At 43.6% G+C, this 14119-nt stretch overlaps 1 protein-coding gene across 6 annotated transcripts in view; it reads left to right on the top strand.

Annotated features, from left to right (window-relative positions):
* RalGPS (Ral GEF with PH domain and SH3 binding motif) overlaps positions 1-14119 on the top strand; it is a 351325-nt gene that overhangs the window by 246851 nt on the left and 90355 nt on the right. For 5 of the 6 annotated variants that reach the window (XM_071590907.1, XM_071590908.1, XM_071590903.1 and 2 more), the window contains one exon: positions 6369-6522. The exons of the other annotated variant lie outside the window; for it this stretch is intronic. The gene's annotated coding sequence lies outside the window, so the exon portion shown is untranslated. The remainder of the gene's footprint in view (positions 1-6368; positions 6523-14119) is intronic. 6 annotated transcript variants of the gene reach the window in all.

The raw sequence follows: 14119 nt of genomic DNA, 5'->3' as shown, positions 1-14119 counted from the left end.
TGCAAGGAGACATTTAATCGCGGACGATGTCGACGTCAATATTGATTTCGAGAATAGAATAAAATTGATAATCAGTGTGAACCTCGACATATTCTGTTACAAGACATTTTATTAATGCAAGAAAGAACCGGTTCCGTATGTTTTGGAGATGTATTGTTTTGGAGACTTGCCACATGATTTATTCATTTCGCCTAAAGATCGAGGGTATCATCGTGGGTAAATAACGGTTTCTAATGTCCGCCACCATTGTAAAGGAAATCTTCAAAAAATATGGAACGTGTATGTAATAGAATTAAAAGAGTGACTCTCCCCGTCCGATTTCACCCTGTCGGAATTATTTCTGGATGTGTTCCGAAACATACAAAAATCGAAAGATTTCGGAGTTAAATTCTTCTGTAATGGTTGTGGAGTAGTGAAGTAAATGTTTACGGGAATGACACGCGGTACCTACAGTGTTATCGCTTTAATTGCCACGATGGGCCCATTAAACGCACTGACAAAGAGTGAGATTTGACACTGTCGACGCTACGGAGATTAATACCATCATTGATTTCGACCTCGAAATTTGCAACGCCGACATTGAGATGGCCTTTAATATCGTTGGCATCGACGTATCGAGGAGTAGTTGTCATTGCACTTATGCCTAGTCACGGAATTAAAAATCCGATGTTTCGCAGCCCTCCGTATTCCCTTCTTGACCGGATTTGTCGATTACAAAATGTTTTTAGACCGGCGTTTCACTCGCCCTCCCCACATTTATTAACCTGCCCCCGACTCCCCCTACACCTGCCGTCTTCAGCCATCACCACCACCCAGCTCACTCTCACCCCAAACCTCATTTCAAACCAGTCGTCACGTGATACTGACCGGATAACCGTTACGTGCACCGGAGATTCGCGACCTCTCTCTCCCCCACTCTCCCATCTCCCGCGCGACTCAGGCGGTGCTTTTTATTTTACGAGGGAAGCAAAGGGCGTAAGGGTAGTAGGAGTTGAAGGAGAGGGCGAAGCGGAATAAAATAGGGTGACTTCGTGGACGATCACGTCGACCGTTAAAAGGGTTTCGGAGGCGGGGAGTGTGCTTTCGTCCGGCGCCCTTTAAATCGGAGTTGTAACCTGGTAGACGCGACGAACTCAACTCCCCAATTGGTGCAACATCCTATCCCCAGTGCAGGAGGGTTGTCTGCAAAACTCAACTGGCGGATGAGCCACCCACCTCATTTTTGCAGCTCTAATCATATCAATCCGTAGTTTAGATTCACTTGTCTCTTGGAAGGTTTCATTTCATCATATCGCTGCTGAACCCCGTCGCAGCGTTCGAGTTGAGGCGTATTTTTGTCGGTCGTCCTGGGATTGTGGCATATCTTTCGTATTTTCTCTTTTGAAACATTTTATGAGTGGTTTAATGTGTAATGAAGTGGATTAAAACGTAAATCTGTTCTTTCTCGTGTGAGGCAAATATATGTATCATTCAATTGCATTCTACTCCGATCCATGGAAATCCAGCGTATCGCGTCAGATTTGGATTTCGGGATGAGTATGTGAAAAGAATACCTTGAGGGCATATAATTCCGAAAAGATCACCCTCCGCAATGTATTTAGATGTCATATCTGTGCATAAAAAAGTAATTGCTCTTCGAAATGAGATCAAGTAAAATATGTATTGTCCCGCTCCGCACTGTTTGAACTTGAAGAGACTCGCTTAGCATCCGGCCTCTCCTTTTGATGAAGAAAAAATATGATGAAAGAAATCCTCAACGTTTTAAATGAAGAAATGCTGGCGTAATTATATTTTTTCTCAGTCATATATTTTGTCTTTTTTACGGCAGTTCACTTAAGTCCTCCTAAGTTAACTTAATGTGTAGGAGGACATGACTGATTCGTGGGCTCGAGTCTAATTCGCAAATTATCAAGTTCTTCTAGTAAGTTGTCTTCTCGAGGCCTCACGGGAGTGTATTAGCACAGATAGGTAGGTCTTTTGTCCCCCGGGGTCGGTCTCCGAGTTTGCCATTCCGATGAGTTCTTTAAAATCTTCCTTTCGGAGAGTGCTTGAAAAAATTTCCATCTTGTAAAAATAGCGAATTTCAATTGTATATGGTAATCATGGGGAGGATTGACGTTACCTATTAATAGGGACAGGGTAATTACGGCTTACACGATGTTAGCCTATTTTACTTGAGCACATATACGAGTCCTTCTCGTACTTACGTTCCTGTGGTATTATTAATATTCTGACTTCATCCTTAATAACGACCATGGTTCAAAATATGATTCAACGCTCATTTGAAACTACGTTCGGTATTACAGATTGCTTGCAAAAATAATTGCCATTGTTTGTTCATCTAAGCATGTATAACATTTTCACAATGTATAGCCTAAAGCAGTTCGTTAACTTTCGTGGAACACTTTTTCAAATACCTTCTCGCCGAGTCAATTAGCGCGAATTTTATGAAAAAAATGGCGAAAAAATTTAACCTGGTTTGATTCTGTATTCCTAATGAATTTCATGTGTACATTTTTTGAGCATTCATCATCCTCGAGATTTTTACTCCGTTTTGCCCGTTCACTGCCTTTTCGACTGGCTCGTCATAGTAGCAGTAGTTGGAAGAGACGACCCGACAGCTGAGGTCAATTGCGCAATTAGGGATGGATGTTGGCAATTTGGTAAAGGTGGGGCATCCAGGGTTTTGAAGGGAAATTGGACAAAAACCCAGGTATTCGACATTGGCACATTGTTGACGAAAGACTACTGGTAGTGGCAAAAGTAAATGCCCATCCGACGAATTGCATGCTCTGTTGAAAGTGCTCTCCGCTTAGCGGCCAAGTAGAGATCGAGATACCACCGTAAACTGCTGCCACCGCCGGAATCGAAACCTGGGCCATCGGTATGGGCGGTCAATACACACATCACCGCACCGACCCCATCCCCGCGGCTCTTCGTCCCGACTCGAATCGCGGTGGACTCGACGACATCGGTAGCTTTCGAAACCCTCTCTCTCTCTCCGCCTCTCCTTTTTCGCCCTTTCGCCCCGGAGAGGGGGGGAGGGATAACTGTCGTCATCCCTCGAACTTTCGACGCGGGCCGCGTTGTTTACTTTTTTCTTCCTCGTTTTCATCCGACGAGTGACGGGCTCCCCTTCCCTTTCGACCCGCTTGGGATCTATCTCCCCCTCCCTCCTCCCTCTTTCACTCCATCAACAACCTCCCCGCCCCCACATTTCAAGACCGCGCAAGGAGTGCCCCCCCCCCACCGCCTCCCTCTCGCAATCCATCCATCAATCGAGACCAATGCGAGAGAGAGAGAGAGAGACGGGGGGGGGGGGTTGACCCCGGAGACGACCTCGGCCGTCGTTGTCGCTCAACCCAACCCCCCCCCCCTCCGCCATCCCCGATTGGATCGACCTCAAGACTGCTCCGTATTACGTCACGCGAAGAGTCCATATCGATTCACCATTACGTGATGCTCCCGGCGAGGGCCGTGGGATGTTCATTTACGAATGTCGTCAGTCGATGTATGAAAAAAATATCGTTCTAAAGAATTTTAGAGGCAGATCAAAAATGTCGGGTTCCCTAACTATAGTGACAATGTATCGATATCGTTCAAATCGAGAATATCGATGTTAACTATATTCGAGAAATGTCAAATAATATTTTCCATCAGTATTAACTATGAAGAACATAACCGAGTCATTATCTAAAGCTTTTCGTATTGCGCATTAGTATACTACAATATATGTACTGTGAGTATAAATTACTGTGTGTGCCATAGTGCAGGATCTTAAGCACAAGTAAGGACAAATAAGATAGCAACAGTGAAAAGGAAAATTTTTCAATGTCATTTTTCTCACGAACGGTAAGGAATCATAGCAATCCCTGGGATGGCTGTCAGGAAACTTATTTTTTGCTCCAATTACCCTAGCTGGTAGCCATTATTTTATCTGTCATTTGAACGCAATGTAGCATTTCCCACAGTATCTTGTCTCGCGGCGTCTGTGTACAGAAGTATTTCAAACGTAGATAAAGCCTAGGTATCGTCGTGCGCGGTTTGTGAAAATTATTCTCATCGTTCGAATAATTTAACTTCTCATTCAGCCATCATTGTTTGAGTAATATTTACTTTTTGATGTTCCGTACTGCTTCTGGAATTAATCCTGCCACACATCCCAGCGATGACTTGCGGGTTACCTCAGAGATCCATATTGACCTGGTCATAATGATAAATGTACAGGCCTGGCGTGTGTTAATCGTCATCTGTCTAATCCCGACAAGTCAATGATCTTTGTGTGTTTTATTTTCTCCCCCTCGGAAGATCTTTCTTTTTCTCTCTCTCGGTGGCCGCCAATCTTCTTTCAGTTCTTGAGCTCGCACGCATCAGTTTTAATTGTCTGGTTCTCGATCCATCCTGGCGGATAAAAGGGGGAGGGATTTAATCCACTTCACCGGGCATTCAATCGACGTCCTTTTCCTCCTCATCTCACACTGACGTTTAATCCCGGGAATGCGCAGCTTTGTCTGCGTGCCTCTCTCCTTGTCGCGACCTCTCTTCTTCGCCCGGCCAGTCGACGCTGGGCGAAGCCTCAACGACTGCTGCTCCTTCGTTGATACCCTATCAAGTGCCGTCGGGGGATGCCATTTCTGTTGTTGTTTTAGGGTCATCGATTCCATTTCTGTCCGTCGCGGTCAAAATTCTCCTCTTCAAGGCTCCCTGGCCATTCAGCGCGACGGGCCCCAATTCTGTGCGTCATTCGGAATGTACTCGTAAGGGCACTCGTCCCACGCGTCCCAGCTGAGAATAGACGTAGGTTATGAGGTAGTTAGCTATTGGTTAATTCGTTATTGCTCTATGCCATTCTGAATGTATCCTTATATATGCTTGAATTAATAGTTTAATGAAGTTTTCTGACAAGAACACGAAACTGTACTCCTTAAATCACATTCACAAACACACACAAATATGTAAATTGGAATCTGGGGTATTTTGTAATGGCATTAAGAAAATGCTATTATCCCCATCGTACTATGGTAGGATGGGCAATGACAATTAGGTGATGGAGAGTAATTGCAGTAAGACATGCTTAAAAATATAATTTTTCCCTCGGACTATCAAAATAATTCCCAGTGTCGGAAAAAAGGCGCTCAGAAAGCAGCTTTCCTTTTAAAGTGGCCTAATATGTAAACAGTATGTTTTGCATGCTCGAGTAAGTATTATAAACTAACAAACCGAGATGCGTGAAATCAGTTGCAAATAAACTTCCTTCTCTATCAGTAGCTAATGTGAAAGTAACGTATAATTTTAATGTTGAATGTCAGGCGTGATAAACCAATGTTACCAGGTGTAGGCAAAATATAAACCGTTATAATTGGTGTTATCGACGGCTGAGAAACTTTAATGAAAGAATTTTTCAGATACGTGAACAGCCATCATAGGAAAAGGTTGGTGTGGAAGTGAATGTTTGCCGGGCTATTTTCAGTCTCATTACACACAACCAACGACCCTTCATATGTGCATAGGTGAGCAGTTGCTTCAGATTTATCACCGAGAGATGAACAGAGTACCATTCATTTGGGTTTTGGAGAGAATCTAGTTGAAATTTGGAGCAATCTCCCTAGTCCCTTGTGGGAGACTTTTATAACCGGAGATAATATTTAGTAAAAACCAAAAATTATCCACAGTTGTTAAGCCGAAGGTTGTTTTGATAGGTGCGGAAAGGGCTCACCTGGTCCTGAGCGTGTGAAAGTTACACATCAGGGTTGGTTAGGGGGCCAATTCCTTTCCCTGTGCCGATTGTGGTTCATCAGGAAGGACTAGTACCCGAAAGGTCCCACAGTTTGGACGAAGTGGAGGCGTCAACTGGAATCAAACCTGGGCCCTTCGATCAATACCAGCCTTCTACCTGTTGGACTACCACAAAATGGCGATGAAAAATATTTGGCTATGATTTATGACTGCGCGGTTTTGTCTGGCATATATTTAACAGTGCGCACATTTTGTGCTTTCAGGGACTCAGAAGAGAAATAGATAGCGAAGAAAGATTTATTTGAGCTTTGTTTGTTTTTCTTTTACGCAGGCATGTTTTCACCGCCCCAATCTGTGAATCTCTTGTTGGAATCATGGATTTATTCCACTCAGGAAATAATTCTTGTTGATTATCATCCGTTTTGATCGTGTGATAGTCGTTTTACATACTAACTTTAATTATGGTCCCAAATGGGTATGGGGTAAGAAATGCTTGAAAAAATGCTAAAAAATTGGTTCCGTATAATTGGCTAACATAGATAGACGAATTCAAATATTATGATATTCAATGTTGTGAAAAGAACCAAGGTTTTTATGTACTAATTTTTTTTCTCCTAATGTGATGCTTCAAGGTTCCCCCACCGTGGGACAACGGAAGCACGCCCAAGCCCCTTAGCCTTGTCTGCAGCGGAAAGAGAGTGGGTGATCATGTGAGAAATCTCCGGCCTAGCCAAAGAGGTCGCGGTTTCGAATCCCATCTCGTATCCCGAAACTTTCAGTATCAAGGTAACTTTTTTTTATATTTGCGACGCATATTACTGCTAAAATTTACTCTGGAAATGATAAGAGAAATTCATGTGCTATTTTTCACTCGGAGTTAATTAAAAGTCACGAATTGATATTTTCCGTGCAGGATACGTTAAAGATTAAAGTATTGAACTTGATGCACGTGAGAACCAATTGCTGCATTTTGATGTCATCTTTGATAATGTTGCAACTTTGTAGTTAGAAAATACTTACCTACTCCTTTCCTACTCCAGGCATGTTATCCATTTGCTAGTTTATTTTTGGAACAAATATGGCGAAGGTAATACGAAGTAGGATAAAGAGCAACATGGAAAATGTGAAGAGCTCTCTTTTGTGTCTGGTGCGTATTATGCAAAGGGACCATCGCCGACGATCCAATTCTCTCGAATGTTCAGCCGTCTGGCCTCTACGTTTTTGTGCCGGAGGGATAATAAAAAGCGTAGAAGGCACGCGAGCCCTCGTTCGCGTTGATGTAACAGGTTGGTCTCTGCCATCCTGAACTTAAATGGCTTCGATACGCCATCCTCGCATGGTATCGTATTTCCATATCCATACGCATGCCTATTGTGACGTAAATGCATTTTTTTCTTTATACGTATATTTAAGCCGAATTCATCCATTTATGAAAGTTTTTTTTCTGATTCTCGAAGTCGATTTATTTTTTTAATCAACACACAAAAATAAAAATAAAACATTTTCTCATGTAATGATATGGTTCAGCGAAAATATATTTTTTTAACCAAATAAAACAAATCTCATCATCATCTGGTTCCTGCCTCATGGCAGGGTCCCACGCTCCATTTTCGCTTTCATCTGTCCTTCGCCTGATATTTTGTTTCGTTATAACTCTTTTCATCCTTGATATCGTCCTACATGTTAAGTCTCGTTCTTATTCTTCTCTTTTCCCCTTCCACTGTTGCCTCAATTGTTCTTTTTTTAATGACTTCTCTTGTTATGTCACCTATTCAGTTTACTTCTCTCCTCTGGGATTCCTTTTGCTAGTTGCGTAGCAACCTTTTCATTTGATAGAACATGAAAATTAATATTAGAATGGCAAAAGTGATGAGAGTGGATGGTAGAGAGTGTATGAAAGTAACAACAAATGAAGCAAGGATTGAGCAAATTGAAAAGTACTTGCCATTCACCTGGGAAGTATGAATCCTGAAAAATTTGGAAGATTGGTGTAGAAATTAGAATCAGGATAGCCATGGCAAAGAAGGATTCAATCAAAGGAAAACAAGTATATATTGCGTTAACATCGATGCTACTGATCAAATCTTGATTATGATATTGATCTCGGAGAGGTTATGTTTCCCTTGAATATCAGGCATATTGATACCGAGCGCGGAAGAAGGGTGTGACGAAACACGCGTGCCCGTCGTCGTTTGATTGATTCATCCGTGTTCATCAACCTTAGGGTTGATCGGACGTTTCCACCCAGTTCTCCAGTTCACTAACATCTTCACATTTAACTTTTTTTTTCTCTTTGACGTGTGTCAACATTTGTTCGCACTATCTCATCCGGAGTTTCCTAGCCGTTGTGGTGGTGGTACACGTTCTCTTTCCTTTCGAGGTTCGCCTTCAGAATTTTGCAGGGCCCCGATGTAATGCGACGTCGTCCACTCGGGTTACAATTTCGACGCGTCGACGCCGTCGCGATGTTACCCGAACGTCGCACGTCCCTTCTGGCGGGGCGAGAGCTAAAAATAGGAGCGGTCCAATCTGAGATGAAGTTTTCCCATTTCGCCTCTCTTCCGCGGAACTCGACGTAGGACTTCGCTTGTGCATATTATATATATATATATATATATATATATATATATATATATATATATATATATACACACACACACACACACACACACATATATATATATATATATATATATATACACACACACACACACATATTTACTTACACACACACAAACGCGAAAGAATCCACTTCTCTTCCCGACAAGGTTTTCGCTAAGTGACAGGTCGAAAAAGCAAATAGAGTGGGATACAAGGGAGAGACACCCTTATAGTGGACTAGGGATTGGCGATATGCGTTGATTGATGATGCGTTGATATGATGTGATCAATGATTTCGATTCAATAATCAATTTAGAAAAACCGTATTGTATGCGCACCGAAATGTATACCATTTGCAGAAAAAGCATCATTTGGGAGGAGAAAGAATCGTTGAAAGAAATCAAAAGGTGGCAGGAAAGGTTGATGCACATCGTTTTGGCAGATGGCTTAATGTCGAAGACTGCGATAGAGGCGAGAATTTTGTGTAGGAAAGGCAGGGGGTGACTGTGATAGAGAGGATAATGTTAGGCAAGCTAGGAAATGGTGGAAATAGGATACATGTGTCTGACTGAAGTTAGTGATGTACGAGTATGAAGTGTACAGAATTGAAGAAGGGTTCATTGCCCTGTGATATCTCAGGTCTTTTCATGTTTGAAGGGGTTCAGGAATGAGGGGTTTTAAGGATGTGTCCGCCGGAATCCAACTTTAAACTGTAGACTACCAAAAAATGATAATAATTTATTTGATTTTACAAAGTCCAAGAAACTGCGGGAGATGCCGCGACAGTAACTTTTGACGGAATCATCCGCGTTATGTGCATTAACATTTGCACAATATCATAGTTTAAAAATCATTCGCTTTGACTGGGATTCGAACCCGGATCCTTCTAAGTCGGGCTTTAGTCAAGTAACCGAGTGTGGCAACCACACCCAGTCGACGTCAGTTTCAAGGATCGAGTATGGAAGTGTATTTTGATAACCCAATGAGTTACAACCAAGTGTTGTTAAAGTTATTGAAATATAGTCTTCTACCCATCCCGAGAGCTCGGGTTGCAATCCTGTTCCGGACTTAAAAGTGTTTTTCAGTGCTATCCCGATCCCTCTTTGTGGAGAGGGTATCAAGCGCAGTGCGCCCTCTGTTGGATGCAATGTTAAAATTATAGACCCCTGGGCGCCTTTTTTAATAATATAGGCAAATGCTGATACCCTGGGCCTACCCTCCACCCTAGCCCGATTCCCTCAATAGCCTACCTGTACCAAATCACCTGCATATATCTCGAATGGAGAAAGTGACCTCGATAGTTGCTCGCCTCCTCCAAGAGCCACCTTTAAGTGCTATACAACTTGGCTTCTCTGTAAATGCAACCTAAGGTTCATAGGAAACATAAATGGCGTTTTTCATGCTCGTATTTAATTCGAGGAATAGTTGTTTCGATAATATCTTCTACATCTACTCATTTCATCGAAAACCACCGTAATGGTGAATGGCAGTGGGTGTCGCTGAACATTTCAAACGTGTAGGAATGTAAACGCAGCAGTTCACGCATGAATTTGAATATGCATAAGCTAATTTACAAAAACTGTCGTGAGCGTGCGCACATACATTCCGATATACACCACGTAATTATTGTTGTGTTTGACATAATCATTAAATTTTAGTCTCAAATTTAATATTTTTTTGCGCTCTGGTTCGATTTTCTTTTGATTACGTATCATGCGCGGGCGGAACGAGTACTTGAATCTGTCAGTGACGGTGTCCCTCTCTCTCTCTTATTTTATCCCGGTGGTCGAATAAACCAACATAATTTGGTGCGACAATAATTCCGTGTGTCCTGCATCTTTCTAAAAGTCTAAATCTTTTTTTCTATCTTCGAGAATCAAGAGGCCCTCATCCCAATTCCTCCGGCATATCCGTGACGCATCCTAGTTTCTCATAGCAATGGTTAACAGTCCTGGAGGATTTTATCTGAACTTTTTATGTTTAATTAAAAATTAACCTTTTCACGTACGGATCTCCTATAAATGTCGCGTATTCTATGTGTATCCTAACTAATGCGAAGTAACGCCTCTCTCGTACTTGTCGGATATCGAATCAGTGCATCTAATTACGTGTGTCGATCTGCAGGCACGATCTTTTTGATTCAGATCCTTTTTTCCGAGAACGGGGATTTAAAAGAATAAAAGGGGTTCTTCCTTGGTGAGATGTTAGGGGGAGACTTCGGTGGGGTGGCATCATCGTCCGAACCACCACTCTTCTCCCATTGTGTTCCGCGCGCGCAAGTTTTGTGTGCGTGAGAGTGTGCGTGCGTGTGTACCCGGTTGACTGGTTGGTTGCGTGTGTCACTTCCATTCGGCTCAAGGTCGCATCCATCGTGGGATAACGGAAGCTCTCCCCTCCCATCCCATTTACCCTTTATCCCTTCCTTCCTTCTTTCCTTTGGTACCGGCGTGCGCGAGACTAAAGAGTATTGCGCCTACTCGGGTGAGTCTGGTTTATTATTGCTTGTGCAGTGGCGTGCTCCACGGAGGGAGGAGGTGGTCGAGCGTTGGCGTGGGAGCGCTCGCTCCATCAGTCTCTTCACGTCAGGTGCGGGCGCACTAGCCCCGAGCCCCCCTCCTTCCCCATGCATGCAGGTGGACAGCGTCAGCATGGCCGCTTCCCTCCTCTTGTCGTCTTGAGTTCACGCGTCCATGGCCCAAGGCAGCTAACGCTATACGGGGTGGAGTGGCGGCGCCAGTGGAGAGGAATGACGGAGTCGGGGCAAGAATTGCATGAGGAACTTGAGGTTAAGAGAAATGAGTTATCGCCACGAGTATGCAGGAGGAATTAGTGGGCAGATCGGGACGGTGCGGTGGCTAACGTATAGGCTTCCCACCGAGTGGGTCCGGGTTCAAGTCCTGGAGCCAACAAATATTTTTCAGAGGTATCTCGATCCCTACTTGAGGTGCTTTGTGGTGGGCACTTCGAGTGAGTACGACGCCCGTCGGATGGGACGATAAACTGCGGACCCCTTTGCGCCTTTCCACTAGAGGCTAATGCCGGCGCAAGATTTCTCTCCACCCTTCCTTTCCCATCCTTCTCTAATAGCGCCAATGCCCTCAGCTGTCGGTCGCCTCCCTAAAAAAACAAAATAGCTGAAAAAGGAATAAGTGTGGGAGCATCTATATTCACGAGGAAAGCAGTCAAGATTTAAAGACTTTTGGAAAGGTACAGGACACCCGAGTTTTTTTTGTGTCACGAGGGCAATTGTTATGAAGCCGAATTATATTGGTAGATTTGACTACCGGGATAAAGTACGAGTAAGAGAGGTATACGCCGTCACAGATGGATTCAAACACTTGTTCTTCCCTCGCATGATGTAATAACAAGAAAATTGAGCAACAGAGCCCGTCAATTGCATGCTAAAATTTGATGAATTGGTCTGACTCAATAATACAAACCGTAATGCACATAGGCATAGATGTGCACGAGAGTTGGATATGAGCTAGCATTAATTCAAATGAGCGTAAAAAATAATAATTTGGCATGTATGGCTGATGCCCTGACAGCCCCCGCCGCACTCTCCTGGGGTTTTGTGTAGATGTAGGAGTGAGGAGTTTTTTAAAAAATTTTTCCTGTTATTAATCGCGGGAAATATGAAATCTTTGTTTTATTTTCCAACCTTTCGTCAAATCCTCAATCCCTTGATCTCCGACAAAAACAATAGTTACCATTATTATTTGGTTGTCTACCGTCAAGAATGTGCACGGAGCCCTAAGGGAATGGTTCGCTATTATTATTCATTATGCTTCAAAGTATTCGGTAATTATTAATAAAACTATTTCACGCTACGTTATTGTCGTGTGACAAAAGTTTTAGTCAAGTGGAATAGCGTGACGACCTCTTCAAATTTCGTGAATTTTTTCCTGTGTGTGAGAAAGAAATTCCATTTTCTCATTGGTCTACGAAAGTGAATCGAGTCACTGATAAGATTGTTTCAGCATTAACTACGGACTCTAAACTAATCGTTCGTCTCACTTTTTAATTAATACTATTTGTATAGCTCTTTGGTGATTTCAACACTTCCTTCTCCAGAGGCACTTTCTCGCCGCTCCCGTTGGAGAGCTGAGAAGATTCGTAGGAAAACGGGGATTAAGCTCCCACTATTCAATTCGAAAAATTCCCAGTATCTGTTGCGGTTGAGAAGATTCAATTCATGTAATTTAATTTAAAATGCAATTAACAGTGCCGTCGTCGTCTTGGCAGTAAGAAAACTGTTATCCAATCTTTATTTGTGCGATCGACAATCTGGAGATCGCCCTGTAGGAATCGGTTTTCCATTTCGAGAATCCGAATCCCATCGATTGAAATTAGGGTCGTGGTAGTCTGGAGGGTAGATGTTAGTAAAATGGCTGGAGCTTCTAGACCAGACGGCCCGGGGTCGAATATGAGTGACACTTCTGGATACCATCAGCTTTATCCAAGATGTTTGATTTTTTCGGGTGCTAGATATTCCTGGGGAACCAAAGGGATAGGAAGTTCATTTACGGTATGTCTGCCCCCCCTATCGTCCATTTTATGTATGAATTCCACATGTCTGGTTGATAACTGTGGTGGTCCTAACAAAATCGTAATCGGGAAGAGTCGCAGGAGACGATCTGAGTTATCGATCATGTCCTGACCCAGATCATCCCAGTCCGTCGTTGACCGGGGGTTGTTTGAAAAGGGCAGACAAGCACTGCTATTCCACGAAAGGTATTTATTTTATACGATCATGGTTTCGATGTTGTACATCATCGTCTGGTGGCAATAAAAAAGAATTGTTTGCTTCGCGTCCGCGGCCAGTCGACGTATCCGACGTGGTCGTTTAAAGGTAACCCTCAGTTTGGATCGCATGGGATATGGTTCGGCTTATTCATGCATCCGCCAATTCATGTCACTGATCCTCAATTGATACGGATCGTAGTGAGACGAGCGGCTTTTGTATGCCAGGGACGCGTCAGGGATGTGTGGAGGAGGGGGTGGTCGGCATCGAATGACCCAGCCTGGAGGGGAATGGAGTCATTGTTCCCTCCTCCGCAATGATGGTTACCCACCCGTTTAACCTTCGTTTAAATAAAGGCTCACCTCGATCGCTGCGTCGTATCTTTTGCCCCCGCGGTGGCGTCCAATGCTCTCTCGTGATGATGCCCTTGCTGTGTTGTTTTGTCCGGCTGCATCGCCCGCTTGTGTGCAGTTTTTCGATGATGCACACCCCAGTTGATCCATTCGCCCCTAAATGAGACGATTCTCAAGAGGGCAATGAGGTCTAGTTCATGAAAAGAATGGGAGGCTCTCATGCCCGTTTCGTGTTGCTTGCGCCAATTCGGTGGATGAGAAGCACGCCGCCGTGTGTTATTGCTTGCGGGGAACGAGTCGATCGACGCTTAATTTGACTATTTATATGCTATTGCTGGTGTTTACCCTTTGGTGCATTATGATCACCTCCGATGGGAAGATGAGGGCTGGGCCTCTACGTAGAGTAGTTTGTTTTAACGATGTTGTTTCGTCCTGCATGCTATTCCAGAGACTCGGCTATTCCGGGACTCATTCTGAGCATAGTGGGAAACGGGAAAACCATGAACTTGAACAAAACGCTTAAGTTTGCTCGTGTTTATTTCTTTTATGTCAGAGTCGTGAACCTCACTTATCATTGTGAATGACGAGCTGTTTTCGCGTTAACAATCCGAGTTGCACATGAGTCCATCTGACTTCACGTAAGATCGTGGCGGGTACTCCGTCAGCGCCATCACTGAAGGGAAAT

The sequence above is a fragment of the Hetaerina americana genome, unplaced genomic scaffold, assembly GCF_022747635.1.
Source record: "Hetaerina americana unplaced genomic scaffold, ioHetAmer1.1.p SCAF_4, whole genome shotgun sequence".
In the NCBI taxonomy this organism is placed as follows: Eukaryota; Metazoa; Arthropoda; class Insecta; order Odonata; family Calopterygidae; genus Hetaerina; species Hetaerina americana.
The sequence above is the reverse complement of the archived record's forward strand: the minus strand, read 5'-3'. Positions and strand labels throughout refer to the sequence as shown.